At 27.6% G+C, this 15758-nt stretch overlaps 1 protein-coding gene across 2 annotated transcripts in view; it reads right to left on the bottom strand.

Moving 5' to 3' along the window:
* The window catches only part of LOC129983642 (protein outspread-like), a 178423-nt gene extending 168349 nt beyond the window's left edge, over window positions 1-10074 (bottom strand). For both annotated transcript variants that reach the window (XM_056093189.1, XM_056093188.1), the window contains exon 1: window positions 9818-10074. The gene's annotated coding sequence lies outside the window, so the exon portion shown is untranslated. The remainder of the gene's footprint in view (window positions 1-9817) is intronic.
* Between the last annotated feature and the right edge of the window lie 5684 nt (window positions 10075-15758).

Raw genomic sequence — 15758 nt, forward strand, 5'->3', positions numbered from 1 at the left:
GTCATATAGTCACGTATTCATACAAAAAATTTTCTACAGTTCGAGTATTTCTAGTTAAAAAGGGGCAATCAAATTTAAATAAGAAACCACAGAATAAAAAAGAATGTCAATAAATGTATTTCAGCACGAATCTGTAGAGATAAAAATTAATACAAAAAATATTAAAACACACTCCGCTTTAAAACGGTAGCTTCTAAAACAATTTATGCAAATGTTTATGCAAATTTGAGTAATGCAACTCTAAAAAACCTTTAAGAAATAGCTAGTAACAGATCATTATACGTCATTTGAAAAGTAGTCAATAAATTTCAGACTCTTAAGATATTTTCAACCAATCAAAAGCGAGGCTACTTCGATGCTTTAAACACAGTTAAAGAATTTTAGATAATTTGAATTAATGATGTTCTCTTGAAATATCATTGATTTGTAGCTCAACTAAACGTTTTTAATAAACAGGAGGAAATATAAAAATGATTACACTACAATTTGGGCCAATGTATAAACACAAATCACTATTATTTTGATTCCATTAACTTATTGTGAAAGTATTAGCGAGAATGCCGTATTAGTCTTTGATTCCCATACCATGCCAACATGAGAATACTTGATGAGCGATATTACGTACACGCCACATCTCCGACTACGTCAAGATTGTTAAGCCAGTGATTTTCAGATCATTTTCCGATTCTTGGTATTCTATATAAAAAAGTATTGATGCCAAACAGTCAACTTTTGTGTACGTTAAAGAAAAATAAATAAAACTCGTTTTAAATCATATAGAAACTAAATGATATTTTTAACAAATACATTAATACGCGGGACGATACAACCTGTTGGTCACTATACATTATTATCCTGTCCGTATACTATATATCATTAGATACCTTAAATTGTAGAATTAAACTGGACACAGCTTACCTTAGTACCTTTTTTTCAAAATTGATTTGAGCGTGGCCCTTTCATTTTGCACAGTAATTGCCGAAAATAACTTCATAAAAAAAAAGCAAACGAAATTGTAATCTTACGACATTTATTATTTAAGAATGAATAATCCTCTTTTACTAGTAATCTAAATTCAATAGACAATCAAAGCATGATCACCCGATAGTTCTTAATAGATCTCCTTGAGGTCACATCCTATGAACAGAATCAAAATTTAAAGCTATTCGCTATCAATATTAATGACATTCCTTTAGTAATTGCAACCAAATTTGGTAAATTATATCTTATCAACACCAAATGAAAAAAAAAAAAACTATTTTAAATAATACTTGGCTTGTTAATAAATGGCTGGCTTGTTATGCATGCAAAGTGGTGAAATTAACTAATGAATAAAATTGACAAAATCGGTTCAATTGCTGAGGCTGGGCCTTTGCAAATGTTTTATTTTGAGAAATTTCTACAAAATTTCAGGGCGAGGGTGTTAGACAATCATTAGTGACATGTAGAGGGATCAAGCGCTTTCATCTGAAGTAAAAGTTTTCGAAATCGGTACAGTGATTACGATTGGAGAACTCTGTCGTTCCTTCTTTTACCCTAGAGAGACTTGTACAATGAAGTAATGCTTTTGACATTTTCCCGAAAATAGAAGGTGGTGGAGGAGAGTGGTCTCTTGACGGTATATCTAGATATCGTATTCTTCTATATGGAACAAAAACTGATAAAATTACACAAGTGGATGGGACTGGTGAATTAGTTCATTGGTCTACCATATTATGTTAAAATATAGAGACATCGGCTCTCCCCATAAAAAAAAAAAAAAATCGAATCTCTCCCCTTCTGTATCTGGAGTTTAACAATAGCCTCAGTTTATTAGTGAACAGAATATGAACATCAAAATTCGTTAATGGTCGATTCGTTCATTTGAATTTAACCTTCAGGAAGGGTGGATAAAAGCTTAAAAAAATCTAACGAAGAGATTACCTTTATGGCTAATACGATTAAAATTGTTTCTATGAAATTAGAATCAGACATTACAAATTAAACTTAATCAAAATATTAGAAAATAAAATAAAACTTCCTTGTTACTACTATACAGTTATTTATTATTCACAGATTAAAATGGCTTCGAGTAGCTGCAATGGCTCCCGCTCTTACCACCTTCATTTGGAGAATAATTGAGAATTGCAATTAATTATTCGGCCAATAAGGAAAACATCTACAACACAGTTCGGTGGACAAGTAATATATAAATTAAAGTAATATATAAATAGAATTCGTATCATTTCAAAAGTATTCATACTTATTTTATATAAACAGAGATGAACTTTAAATAAGTTACATATCCAATTCTGAAACAAGGTGAGCTGTGTTGGAAGGATCTCTTAACTTTAAACCATGATCAAATTACGTGTACAATAACTGAGGCAGCATATCTTCTCCAAATTTCCGTGCCACACCAGTCAGAAGACGTCCGACCCCGACAGATTTAATTTGCATCAGACCCGTTTACACGATGGTTTGTCGACAGAGTCGGATTCCGAAGTTGGAAATATGTGTACTTGATGCAGCGATTTTACCACGGGACAATATAATCAAGTATAGATTAAAAATACTTCGTGATTTCATTTTAAAAAGAAAAATTATAATAAACTAAAGCTGGAAGACTATTTTAAATAAATATGTAGGATTAAAAAAAATTCTTATAATTTTCTTCAGCAATTTTTTTCGAAGTTGGCAAAAAAATTTTAGATTTCAAAAAGTTCAATATTCTGAGCCAAAAATTTAAAACTTAGTCATTTACTAAAATAGAAATTCCATGAACACCATGAATAATAAATAGTAAACATGACATCATTCTTTAAATTAACTCTTTCGCATTCAATGATGGTAACGGTGGTCTAGTGGTAAGGGCCCGATTATTACAACAAAATCGTCGTATAAGTGGGCCTGATGCTCGTTAAAAGTGTAGAGCAATGATCTTTCCATTTGTGTGACTCGAAAATCGGGAGACGCTATTGTCGGCCTAGTTGTCGTCCTCGTTATCTAATCACAACTACTCGTGCTGCTTGAAAATGTGATGTAAATAAAGCTAAAACTACAAATATCGCTTGAAAATGAGTATCTAAATCGTTCATTAAATGGCAATTTTTTTTCTTTGATATTTGTAATTATATTTAAGTAGGAAATAAGTTAAAAGGCAAATATTTTTCGAAAACGCTTAAATACTTAGAATGTTTTTATTATCATTATTTCAATCCATAAAAGAACATAATGCCTCATATAAAAGCGTGCCATTTAATTAGGAGTTGAAATAAGTTCCCTAAGAAGTTAAACAACAGTCATTATTTTACAACTAATATTGCTGCTGGTTTGAAGAGTCAAAAGACTATTTAATATGAAGTTTGGCAATTCTGCTTTTTTTTTTATATAATATTATATATATTATTTAAGATCATCCCATGAAAAGAAATGGATAAGATGGCCCGCATTACATATTTTAAAGCAACTGAACTTGAAATATATCAGGCAGTTTTTCAACTGAAACACAACATTAAAAAAAAAATCCGCAGCATTTAATGTTCAATATAAAAATAATCAAAGCCACAACTGATAAACACTGCCACTTTAAATAAAAAATAAAAGGAAAACTTTACATCCTTCCTGCTGCTTTAATCTAGCTTAAAAGTAATAAAAAGTTACGCTGTCTTACTTTCTTAACTTCAACTAATAAAACTACTAAAACTTTTTTTCGTATATTTTTTTCCCTCTGACAATCGTCGACGTAACCTTGACTTTGAGGCTTTTACAATACACGTGGGTGTGGTTTAATATAAAGAAAGTAGCAAAATCGAACTGTTTTATTGTTACGGATCCAGTTATTGATCCATATGGGTGCGGTTATTGTGATCATCAACATGGCCAAATTTTTCATTTATTTTATGTTTGCTTAAAAAAGTTACATACTTAAAATATCTTCATTTTCAACCTATAAACGGAAATTTCAGAATTTTGTTTTGTCACATAGTATAAAAATTTGGTAATAAGAAGTCCAATTTTTATTTTTCGTCACTTGTTTATTTATTACTTAAATTAATTTTTTAAAATTATTTTCTAGCAAAATTAACTATACTAAAATTAATTTATGGCATTAAATGAATAAAGATAGACATGATCTATTTTTAAATATGATGATACTGCTAGATTTTTTATTTACGTTAAATGGTTACACTGTCCTGCTTTAAGGGTGTATACCAAGGACTTTTTTTTTTTTTTTTTTGAGATAGATCTTATAAGCTTGAGTCAAGATCAGATGATGAAGTTAATACTAGAGATGGCACCCTTTTCCCAAATTTTCAAGTTTTTTTTTAATAGTACGACTTTGTCGCATCATAATTTAATTGTCTACCTTTTCATATTTTATAGTAAGATATTTTTAAAATCACTAGTACCTCCTATCCTAGTGATCTAGAGGAACTAGTCATCTGTTACACTCAATTTCCTATTTGTGATAATAAAAGAAGAATTAAAGAGGATTGTTATTAGTACCGGTGATGTAGTAAAGATAAGTGGCGCAAAAAGGTAATCTCATTTTTTACGCTTCAAGCCGCCATTAATAGCTTAGAAGCATAAGGAACTTCAGAGTATTATATTTTTTTGCGCTTCTCCCGTCATATGTATTAAAAAAAATGAGGTAAATTCATTAATGATTTTTATCTCCGTCGTGCTCTTAAGATGAACATCCGAGCTCTACAACTCCGTTACATCCCCCCCCCCACCAATCTGAATAACAAATATAAAAAGTTCAGCGAGTTCCAAATTTGAAAAATAAAGGGGGAAAAAAAAAGATTTGGAATGCATTTATAAACTGTCTCCAATGTCATAAATGCATACATTTAGAACTTTATTTAAAAAAAATATCGGATCGGATATTTCCCACCTTGTACAGTACTATACATTTTAAAACAATGTCGGCAATTATACTATAAACTGTATAATGTCTCAAAAAAAATTCTCACTTACGTAACTATACATAACAACAATGTTGAGTAACACCTAGTTCTGTAAATGATTTTAAGAATGTTAAATGACGTCTCGATATCGTAGACTGTGCACTCGTCTACGATATCGGGACGATCGTTATCACTTATCAGAATAATGGATTCGGCTTCTGCTGTTACGAATTCCTTTTTATCATTATTTGTAAACAGGTGAATGCTGACCGGCTACTAGTTTTACTTATTTACATAACAAACACAAACTTGCTATCAAACTTGATGTTGGAGATTATACATACAATTTATTACTGAATGAAAAATCTAACGATGACCAAATGTGGAGACGAGAATTATATGGGAAAATAACACTCATCCATTGGACAGAAAGTTGAAATTATGCACTCGAGTAGTCAATTATCAGCAAATAAAATGCAAACGGAGTTTCTAATTTTGCTAATAAGTATATATACAAATTTCAGTAAGTATTAATTGCTAACTGTAAAGTGATTTGTTTCATGATTTTATAATCAGATTTCCCACCTTGTACAGTAGATTAATGAGAAAAGACTTGCATTTTGGCAAAAGGGCAATTGAATTTAAAGATAAGAAAAATAAAGTAGTGAATTAAAATAGGAACTGGCAGATTTCCTGTCACAAATTACATAGAACAATCGTATTGAAATAAAAAAATATGCTACGAGTTTTATCTTAAATTCCGCCAATGAATACTGAACAATGGCAATTCTTACAAGGAACACATTTTTTAAGAATTGTTCGAGGCCACAACGTTCTTTTCATAATAAATATTTATTTAAGTTAGTTATTGTGTCAAATAATTTTTAAAGTAGCAGCTGCATATCTTAATATACACCACTTTTAATAACGTTTAAAGAATTTCACATATGTTGAATTAATACTATAAGAAAGTGACAGTCATGGATTTTTGCTTGTTCTTAAAGTACACTATTTTCCCATTTAAAAATAATGCATCTTTTCGTGGTATGGTCCCCGTAATTAAATTTATTTCGAATTTTTTACCTCCTTTTTCGTCAAATTCGTTCTTTCATATTTAATTATTTCAGGCTTTAAAGGCAGCACATCCCATATGCTTAAAACAATTAGTATTATTCGAAAATTCTGCACATCGTCTTAAACGAACTTTCCTTTTTCTTATATAGCCGATCCAAATCTGAAGTTTTAAAGGTTCTAAATGGAACTTAGGTAATTGAGCTCCAATTATATTCGCCTTAAATTAAAAGCATTCCGTAAGGTCTAGAATATGTTAGTTTTTAGTATGATAATATCACAGCAAAACTGACTCAGTCTTTGAAGCCTTATTCATTAATTTATTAAACAAAGACATCATTAATCAACTTTTAAAACCAAAGACTGGTAGAACTTTATTTGAGGCCACAATCAAAACGAATCGTGCTTTCAAAATAGAATAGAACTCATATCAATTTTTTGAAAAATATTACTTATATGATCGAAATAAATCATTTGAAAAATTCAAGTTCTTTGAATTATGATTTATCAACTCAGTCACGATTGACATGAAGAAAATAGCACTAAAAATGATTGGTATATGACTAGAAAACGAACAGCCTCAATACTTTTTTAAATTACACTTGCAAATCCAGCTCATAAACGAAAAGAAAACTTCTAATCATCCATCCCAAAATGTAACGGAGTAATCATCAAATAAACTTGTTTATGGATTGTATTGAAACAAAAATCTAACAAGAACGTAACTATTCTTTTTTTTATGTCAAGTGAATATTTTGTTTAATGCTTACGCGAACTTTAACGAGTGAGTGAATTCAACACTCTTTCAACAGAAAATAATTTTTTTTTTAATGGAATGATGTTTAAAAATTATGCGAATTAGTTTAAATCGAATACAGTTGATAAAAACTATTTGAAGCAAAAACATTTTTTTGTGATAATTATGTGCTTTAAAAATTTTTAAAAAATTAAAATTTGATTTATTCATTCAGATAAAATAAAAACTGATGCATTTTGTCTATAAATGTACAGTGGGGAATTCATATTCTTTTTTTGGTCACCTTAACTGAGCAATAAAAAGAGACAATTATAATTCAGATAATTAGTATATGAAAAATCAATAGCAAAATAGACAGAAATAATGAGAAAATGCATCACAAATTCATTTAGTGGACTGACTATTTAGTGAAAAGATTTATCAAAGAAGGTATGTACTCAAAGGCACATTCTCCCTGGTCTGGAGAGATCCCTCAAAATACAACTTTTTCTTGAAATGAACTAAACACTAGTTGGAAACGCCAGTTGATGAAACATTAGTTGGTATATTATATAATTTTTTAACATAAGAAACACAGCAAATATTTTACTACAAGTCTTGAAAAAATTTTATCAAAAATAATTCTAAAAAATTAAAAGAAAATATGAAACAACTTCAGTTCTGAAATTTAAATTAATTTATATCCATCTCTTCTTTATAACATTTAAAACAAATATATTCTAAGAAATATTGCAATTAATCCTTACAATGTCACTTAGAAAACAAATATTCAAATAAATTTATACAAAATAGTTTATATAAAAATTTTACAAAACAAAGATGAATATATTTCGCTAAATAACTATGCACAGAGCATATGAATAAGTAAGAAGAATTGAAGATATTTTAATTAATGCTATATTCTAACATTTAATACTGTAAACTGAGGTGAAAGGATTTTTAGAGATGCTTCACAAATAATATGTAAGCAGATAAATAAAAAAAAATCTTATGAAGACAATATGATACAAAATGATATTTAAAATAGAACAGTAAACAAGCTATTTTTTTTAAAAAATGATTATTTTACATATTTATTTTAAGAGTTTATTTCCTTATTGGAAGCTAAATATTCTTAATATAAAATCAAAATATTATTTACTTAATCATTCAAATTGAAATGGGCAATTACGTCAAGATAAAACCGAGACATTGTTAAATCTTGAATGCAAATTTAAGGTAACAATTCTTGAGGAAACAAATTCACATTATTAATCATTTTTAAATTGCATGATTTGATTAATGCTTTAATAAGAAGTCAATACAACTTTCTTATGTTTTAATTAATATCCAACAATCTTTAAGTTTGTATTTATTTATTTTAAAAATAAAAACAAATTAAATACTCAAATTCATTAATTTTCACATTGCGACACAGACAGAAAAATGCCAAATACATTACATTTAAAGCAACTTACTCTATAATTTTATTTTAACTTAAAACAAACATATACTACTACATATTTATAAAAAGCAAAATTTAAATATTTAGAGAAAGAAAGAAAATAATAAATCATAACCTGTAAAATTGACATTCTTATTTAAATATGAATTTCAAATGGCACAATTTAATGTTAATGTACTCTTTTTGAAACTGCTAATATGTAAAAGTGCAAGCAATGCTGCAGAAAATAAAATCTGAAATTTTTGGAATAAACTAAAAATCTTGAGCTATGAATGAAGTTAAAATTATTTTGGTACATGATTTTAAACTAACTGCAATTGAGTTATGAATGTATTTTTTTATCTTCTATTAGTTACACCAAATATTTTTTTTTGTGGTCGATGGAATGAAAATTTTTAAAGTTTTACAACAGCTAAGAATTTTTTTAAAAAATTTCCTTTTTTTTTTCTTGTAAAAGCAGACAATACAAAATGAAAATAATACAAAAGAAAAATAAAAACATTCATTAATTCACTGTTAATCCAGCCAAATTCTTTCCCAATTTTATTCTGTTTTCAAAACGTGTTCCAGCAAAAACTTCAAAATATAAATAGATAATATGCAGAAAGTTTAAATTCATATAATGAGTTTTTTTTTTTTTTTTTTTTTTTTTTTTTTTTACTACATATACCTTGAATGTTTGCTTACAGATATAATTTAAAACTTATCAACAACTAAATTATTTTATGTCACAATGGAATTCTTTTAACAATATATTAATCTGCATCCAATTTCAATGACTATCTTCAATTTTTAATAACTACTTATTTCATAACACTGAATCATTACATTAGGAAATGCACTATTCTTCATATTTAACATTGTGAATTGTATTGAATAGCAATTTATATTTATTCCTGAATGAGATCATCACTTAACTAAAATTAACTAATTTAAAAAACAAATGTTTGAATAAATATCATGAAATCTCAAGGCAGAATATATTATTTAGTGTCATTTATATAGGAACCTTGAAAACAAATTAAGATTAACATTGAAATCTTATTATCTGTTCTATATTACTGATATTGCATCAGAATTCTGCATTAAGACAGTGCATCAGATCTTTTTTATTGGCATGTCATTATTATTCAAATATTTTATTTTACATTTTGACACAAAAATGCAGAATTGTTCGTTTCTAAAATATTACATTCCCAAAAGGAATACAATCATATTATTATTATATTACTGATTCATTTTATATAAACGAAGTGAGGAAACATAGGTTTGATTTTTTTTAGTAATTATTAGACAAGAAAACAAATTTAAATACATTGGACTGAACTGGAATTTAAGACAATTATCTTAAATATTAAAATTCAGACTTTTAATTGTATTAATTTCATAACTAAAACACTGTTATTATTAGCAATGAGTCCTTAACATTTTAAGGTACAAGCGGAATTGAAATTCCCCTCGTGTTTACAGTCTGAAGTTTAGAACATGTAAACAAAAATCTATTAATACTAACGAAGCTCCCAAACCATACTGCATCTTTAACGCGAAACCACAAGTATCCTCCAATATAAGTAAATACACTTGACCTTTATTATCAAGGAGAACCGACGGAAATTGATATCTAAGATGAAATTGTGCAAGCTATTAACTTACCTGATATTTTGGGTATCCACCACCAAAACATAAAAACATGTGAGAATCACACACTAAAGAAATCACTTAATATAATCGTAATATCCCACAGTGATCTAGTTATTTCTTTACTGAACTTTCTCTAACAAATAAACATCCAATCACACCGATAGCAAAATAAATCCACGAGCCACAACAATCACAAGACACCGTTGCGAAGCCATATTTAAATGCACATACGAAACTACCACGACTCAAAATATTAATGCAGAGATGGAACAGGTACGAGAGAAGTTGAAGCGAAAAATGTAGCCTCGACACCCCGGCGTAGAACACTGCGCGCTTTTTTAAAAGTTTCGAATTATTAACCTATTAATTTAAACACTCATTATTGATATAATTTTCTGTTTCATTCTATAAATTTTATTAAAATAATCCGCAAAAAATAAATTAATGTATAAAAGTATTTATCATCTTAGAAAAAGTATGCTAACTTTTAGCGCCATCTAGTGAGCTATGCGTGCAATGTCCACCTGTCGGGCAAATCGACGGATTGATAAGTGACAGGCGCGTGCTGTCAAAAATTTTAATCTGATACGGTTCGCTTTTTACCACATTCTGCTCTATTTATGGTTCTTTCGTTAAAACTGTTTGAGCTTGGATAGAATTATTCCTTATAGCCTGGTAAAATCCAAATACTAAATGATAAATTAGATTTATATATCAGAAAATAAATTTAAAACAAGTCATAAGAGAAAATCTAAAAGATTAGAAAAAGAATGAACAAAAAGCTTAATTTCTCTCAAAGCCCAGAAAATTCCAATTCGTTACTACTATAAGGGCGTTTAGTGAAAAAATTGAAATTGTTCCGATTGTGTATTTGAGATCTATTAAAAAGTTAATTAAAAATATTGATAAGAAATTAATTTCTTAATCGAAATTTAGGTTTTTTTTCCAGTTATATTATTTCATTTAGGGCTTAATTTCATTCTATAAAATGCTCTTTATACTTATACCTTGGCCTTTTTTTTTTTTTTTTTTTTTTTTGTATATCATGTAAAGTTTGCCATTTTTGAGACTAGCTACTTCACTCTAAATTAGTTCTCCCGGCAATTAAATTAGTAAAGTAATTGACTACGTTAAGAAGTCAATTTTCGTGAAAATACGATTTTTGTTTTTAATTTTATTTACATTTTTTAAATGTTTAAACAATTTTTTTTTATAAAGACCTTTGAAATGTTTTTTTTTTTTTTGTCTATTTTTGGGGGAAAGTTATACTGACTTTTATATTTTCATTTATATAACTTTTATTACTATTTCATATCTTTAATTACCATTTTCACAAATTCTAATCTTTGGTAAAATTTTCTTGGGGAAATTTCATAAAATTGAAATCTATTGTATATCATTTATTCAAATTTAGTATAGTAATTTCTCAACGTCATCTGCAGTTCTTGAACTAGAGAATAAGTAATTCATTTAGAATTATGCTATAGTTATTTTAATGCTTCAAAATGTGAAAAAAAATTGAACATATATTATTTATTAATCGAACTCCAATATTTAAAGAATGGATTGGAATATAATTTATTTTTTCGTTCAAAAATTAAGTAATGAATTTCTTAAACTATCTTCAAAATTTTAAACAAATCATTAGATAAACCTCTAAATTATTTGCTTCATACTTCTGTTTAACCAAAAAAGCTCTTTTTTCCAATTTTTAATATATTTTTATCTTTTAATCATTATATTTCGGTTGCATACATATTTTTTCAATCTTTATTATGCAAAAATTCAACAATATAACTACTTTAAAGCATTTTTCAAAACTTTTATCCTGAACTTACAGACAGGAATATACATTATGGAATGCATTAACTTAAATTCAATGTGAAATAACATTTATTTTTTTAAAAAAATTTCATTTTAATAAATTTAATAATCGAAAAAAGAAAAAACTTGGTACAATCAGATTATTTTAAATTAATGCGTTCAAAACATATACTACGAAATAAAAGCAGAATTGAAAACATTACTTTAGAGTTAATACCAAATGAAAGTCTTTAAAAAAAAATCATAATTTTAACACTGGCAAAAACCCTCAATTGAGTGATTTGATTAAAGAATGAAATTAGTTTGAATGTCATCTTAATAATAAAAACATTATTACAAATTGAATATCAAACCAAATTTATACCATTTATTAAAATTATAAAAAAATATTGCTAGATAATGAAATTGATATCATTAAATAGTATTTTTTTGAATTTTAAGATAATATAAAAATTCTTTTTGTGAGATATTCTTTTTGAAAAGTCAAGCTAAAAAAAAACATCAAATACTTGCTTATTTTTTAATTAAAATATTTTAATTAACTTTTGAACTTTAAACACTTGGTAGTAACCTTTCTAATATCTTGAAGTGCGCATGCACAAATTTCATCAAATTCGAATTTGATTTATAGATTTGTTTTAAAATGCATACAAACAAACAAATATATAGATATATATGTAGATAGAAAGATCTTGAGTATCTTGTTGAGTATCTTGAGTATCTGTAGTATCTTGAAAGGCGCATGCCCCAAATTTCATCAAAATCAGACAAAACTTATTGATTTGTTTAAAAATGCATACAAACAAACAAATATATAGATATATATGTAGATAGAAAGATCTTGAGTATCTTGTTGAGTATCTTGAGTATCTGTAGTATCTTGAAAGGCGCATGCCCCAAATTTCATCAAAATCAGACAAAACTTAAGGATTTGTTTAAAAATGCATACAAACAAACAAATATATAGATATATATGTAGATAGAAAGATCTTGAGTATCTTGTTGAGTATCTTGAGTATCTGTAGTATCTTGAAGGGCACATGCCCCAAATTTCATCAAAATCAGACAAAACTTAAGGATTTGTTTAAAAATGCATACAAAAAACCGATAGAAGATAGATAAAATCTTTGGGGAATTTTATCTGTGATCAAATATATCGAAAATAAACAAGAATTCTGTATCTGTAGGTAGTTTGAAGAGGAAGTTCTCGAACTGTATGATGTACTGAATATAAAAACGGCCTTTTTTCCGAAATAATAAAAAAAAAAATGTTTCTTGGTAAACGTTTTATGATCGAAATTATATCTTGCTGATCATTTAAAGGAAAGTAGTAGCCTGATTTCTACATTTTTTTTTTTTTTTTCCATTCACTAATTTTTTTTAAGGCTTAAAAAATAAAAAAATAAGAAAAAAAAAACCTGAGGCCCGATGTAGTATTTTCGCAGATTAGAAGGTAAATTAATGAAAAAAATAACATTTAACGGTTACTAAAGAGAATAAGAATTAAATTTATTTATTGTTTCCAAAAATATTCGGCCAATACTAGTTTTATTTGAATATGAAGAAAGAGCATGAATGAAATAATTTACCCTGAGTTCAGCCCTGTTCTTCATTCCATTGAAACACACGCCCCTAAAGGAGCTCCATACCAAAATACTATCGCGTTTCTATTATTTTTAATGGCGTAGCTAGATTAGAGGTGGGAAAATCACATGAGCGATAAACAACTACAAATGAATGTAAAGCTTAATTTCAGAATTATAAAAGACTGTATGTATATATATATATATATATATATATATATATATATATATATATATATATATATATATATATATATATATATATATATATATATAAACTTTCATAAGTAAGAAATATAAAAAGCAGAAGTTATCGATTTTGAGATTTGATTATTGTTCACATTTCAAACTTCTCTTTAATCTAATTCTCATTAAAAAAAAATAGAATTATAACAGGATAAGAAAAATAAGAAAAGAAAAAAGAAAAACTAACCTGATGAAATATGGTATGTAGTCTTTGTAATTTTATTAAAAGAAGGTCCTCCTAATGCTCAGTGCGTGGAGACACAAAATATCTAATTCCGCCACTGAAAATCAGTCACTGAGCAGAGCTCTCAGAAAAGCGCGGGGTCTAGCGCGTTCGCCTAATTCGCAACTTTCTAAGTTCGGTACTGATTCTAAAATTCAGTTTTACAAAAGACTCCTCTCAGGGAGCCCTAGTTGGTTGAATGAGATTCTTTGGGTGTAACGAGGGTTTCCTTCCATTAAATTAACAGTTTCCCCAAATTTCGATAGCAAGCTCTAGATTTTTTTTCAATACTCTAGAATTTTTCTATTTTTTCTTCATACTTTTTTAAAAGTCGTAATCATTTCTAGCTAATTTTTTGAAAATAATTAAGAATGAATAGCAAAATTTTAGTATTACCATCTTCTCCTTGCAAGTCATATTTTCTTCAGGTCTCAGGAGTGAAAAAGATTGATATTTAGGAAATAAAATTGCTTCTGAATTAGTAACTGAATTATAAAATGAAATTTTTAATGAGGTGCTAGTTTTGATTTATCGTAACTTACTGGTGTCTATAATTGTTTTACAAAAATGCAAGTTTGTAAAATAGAGAAAAACTCAATATGCAACAATTTAAATCTGAAAGAAAAATAACCCACAGGCAGTGTTTCTGTGTTTAACTTCGTTGGATAGTGAATATATTGAGAATCGGGTTAGCTTCTTTTATCTTTTTCCTTTTATGAATCCAAAACTTGATAAGTGTCTGAATTGTGATATTAAGGCAATATACCAGATTTCACTTATAATAATTGCTATTTAATGTGATCATTTCCGCATTTAAGAATTTTGATAGCATTAACCTATTGATAGCAGTAACCGAACTGAGTAAAATCAATTATATTTTTATCTTAGCAAAAGAAATAAAAAGAACTTACTTCTAGATTATCTATGATTTATTTCAAAATTAATAAGTAAATCATTCATTAATCGTTACTGGTCGACAATTGTTCCTTATCAGTTCACTAATATATTGATCGTACTGTATTGTTGTTTTAAAAAAATTATTGCATGTTGCTGCACGCAGGGTTTCATAATATTAAGAGCATCATGCATTTTAGTATTCATTGAAAAGATAACTTCACCACATTCGCTTTTTTTTTTTTTTTTTCAAAATTATCAACATTTGTTGCTTGGTCGTACTCACAAATAGTTACCAAATTTTCAAAATTTTACGAAGAAGAAACTGTGAAAGTTCCAATTGCTCCACAGAGATTTGTTGACTCATTTTATGTAAACTTTAATACCTGTTTAAAAATTCAATTTTGTCTTTAACACTCAAATCACGTTTTAAAAAAATCCCTTTAATTCCATAATTGAATCGCAGGTAGTAAAGGTTTATGATTTTTCAGGATTTTAACTCAAACCTGGCTACATAACTACCCACCTCAATAGTGAACAAGAATGAAATTTAGGAATTAAATTTGCTTCTGAACTATAAATATGAAATTTCTTATGAAGTGCTAAATTTAATTTATCATTACTTTCTCATGCCTTTCATCGTTTTACAAAGCTGTAAGTTTGTGAAAGAAAGAAAAATTGATTATGCAGCATTTTAAATTTGAAACAAAAATAATCCAGAGGCAATGCTCCATTCTCGATAGTACATTTCATGTTTAGCTTCGTTGGAAATTGAGTATACAGAGAATTGAGTATGAATTTTCCCCTTTTTCCTTTCCATAAATTCAAAATTTGATAAGATATGGCAATGTGATGTGAAGACCATATACCAGATTTCATCCGTATATATTTTGATAACTTTGAAACTTAAGAATTTTGATAATATTAACCAATTATTAATAATCGGATTTCAACTAAATAATGGTGACGAAGCTGCCTTTTTAAATCAATCTAGGCCTCTTCAAGTGGAATGAGAAATTTCACAAATATCAGGGGTTAATTCCGGTTGAAATGAAGCATCGTTCAGTAATCTAATGTCAAACTGATAACTATTTAGGAATCACATTAAACGAATATTTTTATTTATAATTGAATACATCATTTCGAAGCCAGAGGATTTTGACAACATAACATCAGCCATGAT

The sequence above is a fragment of the Argiope bruennichi genome, chromosome 9 (genome assembly GCF_947563725.1).
Source record: "Argiope bruennichi chromosome 9, qqArgBrue1.1, whole genome shotgun sequence".
In the NCBI taxonomy this organism is placed as follows: Eukaryota; Metazoa; Arthropoda; class Arachnida; order Araneae; family Araneidae; genus Argiope; species Argiope bruennichi.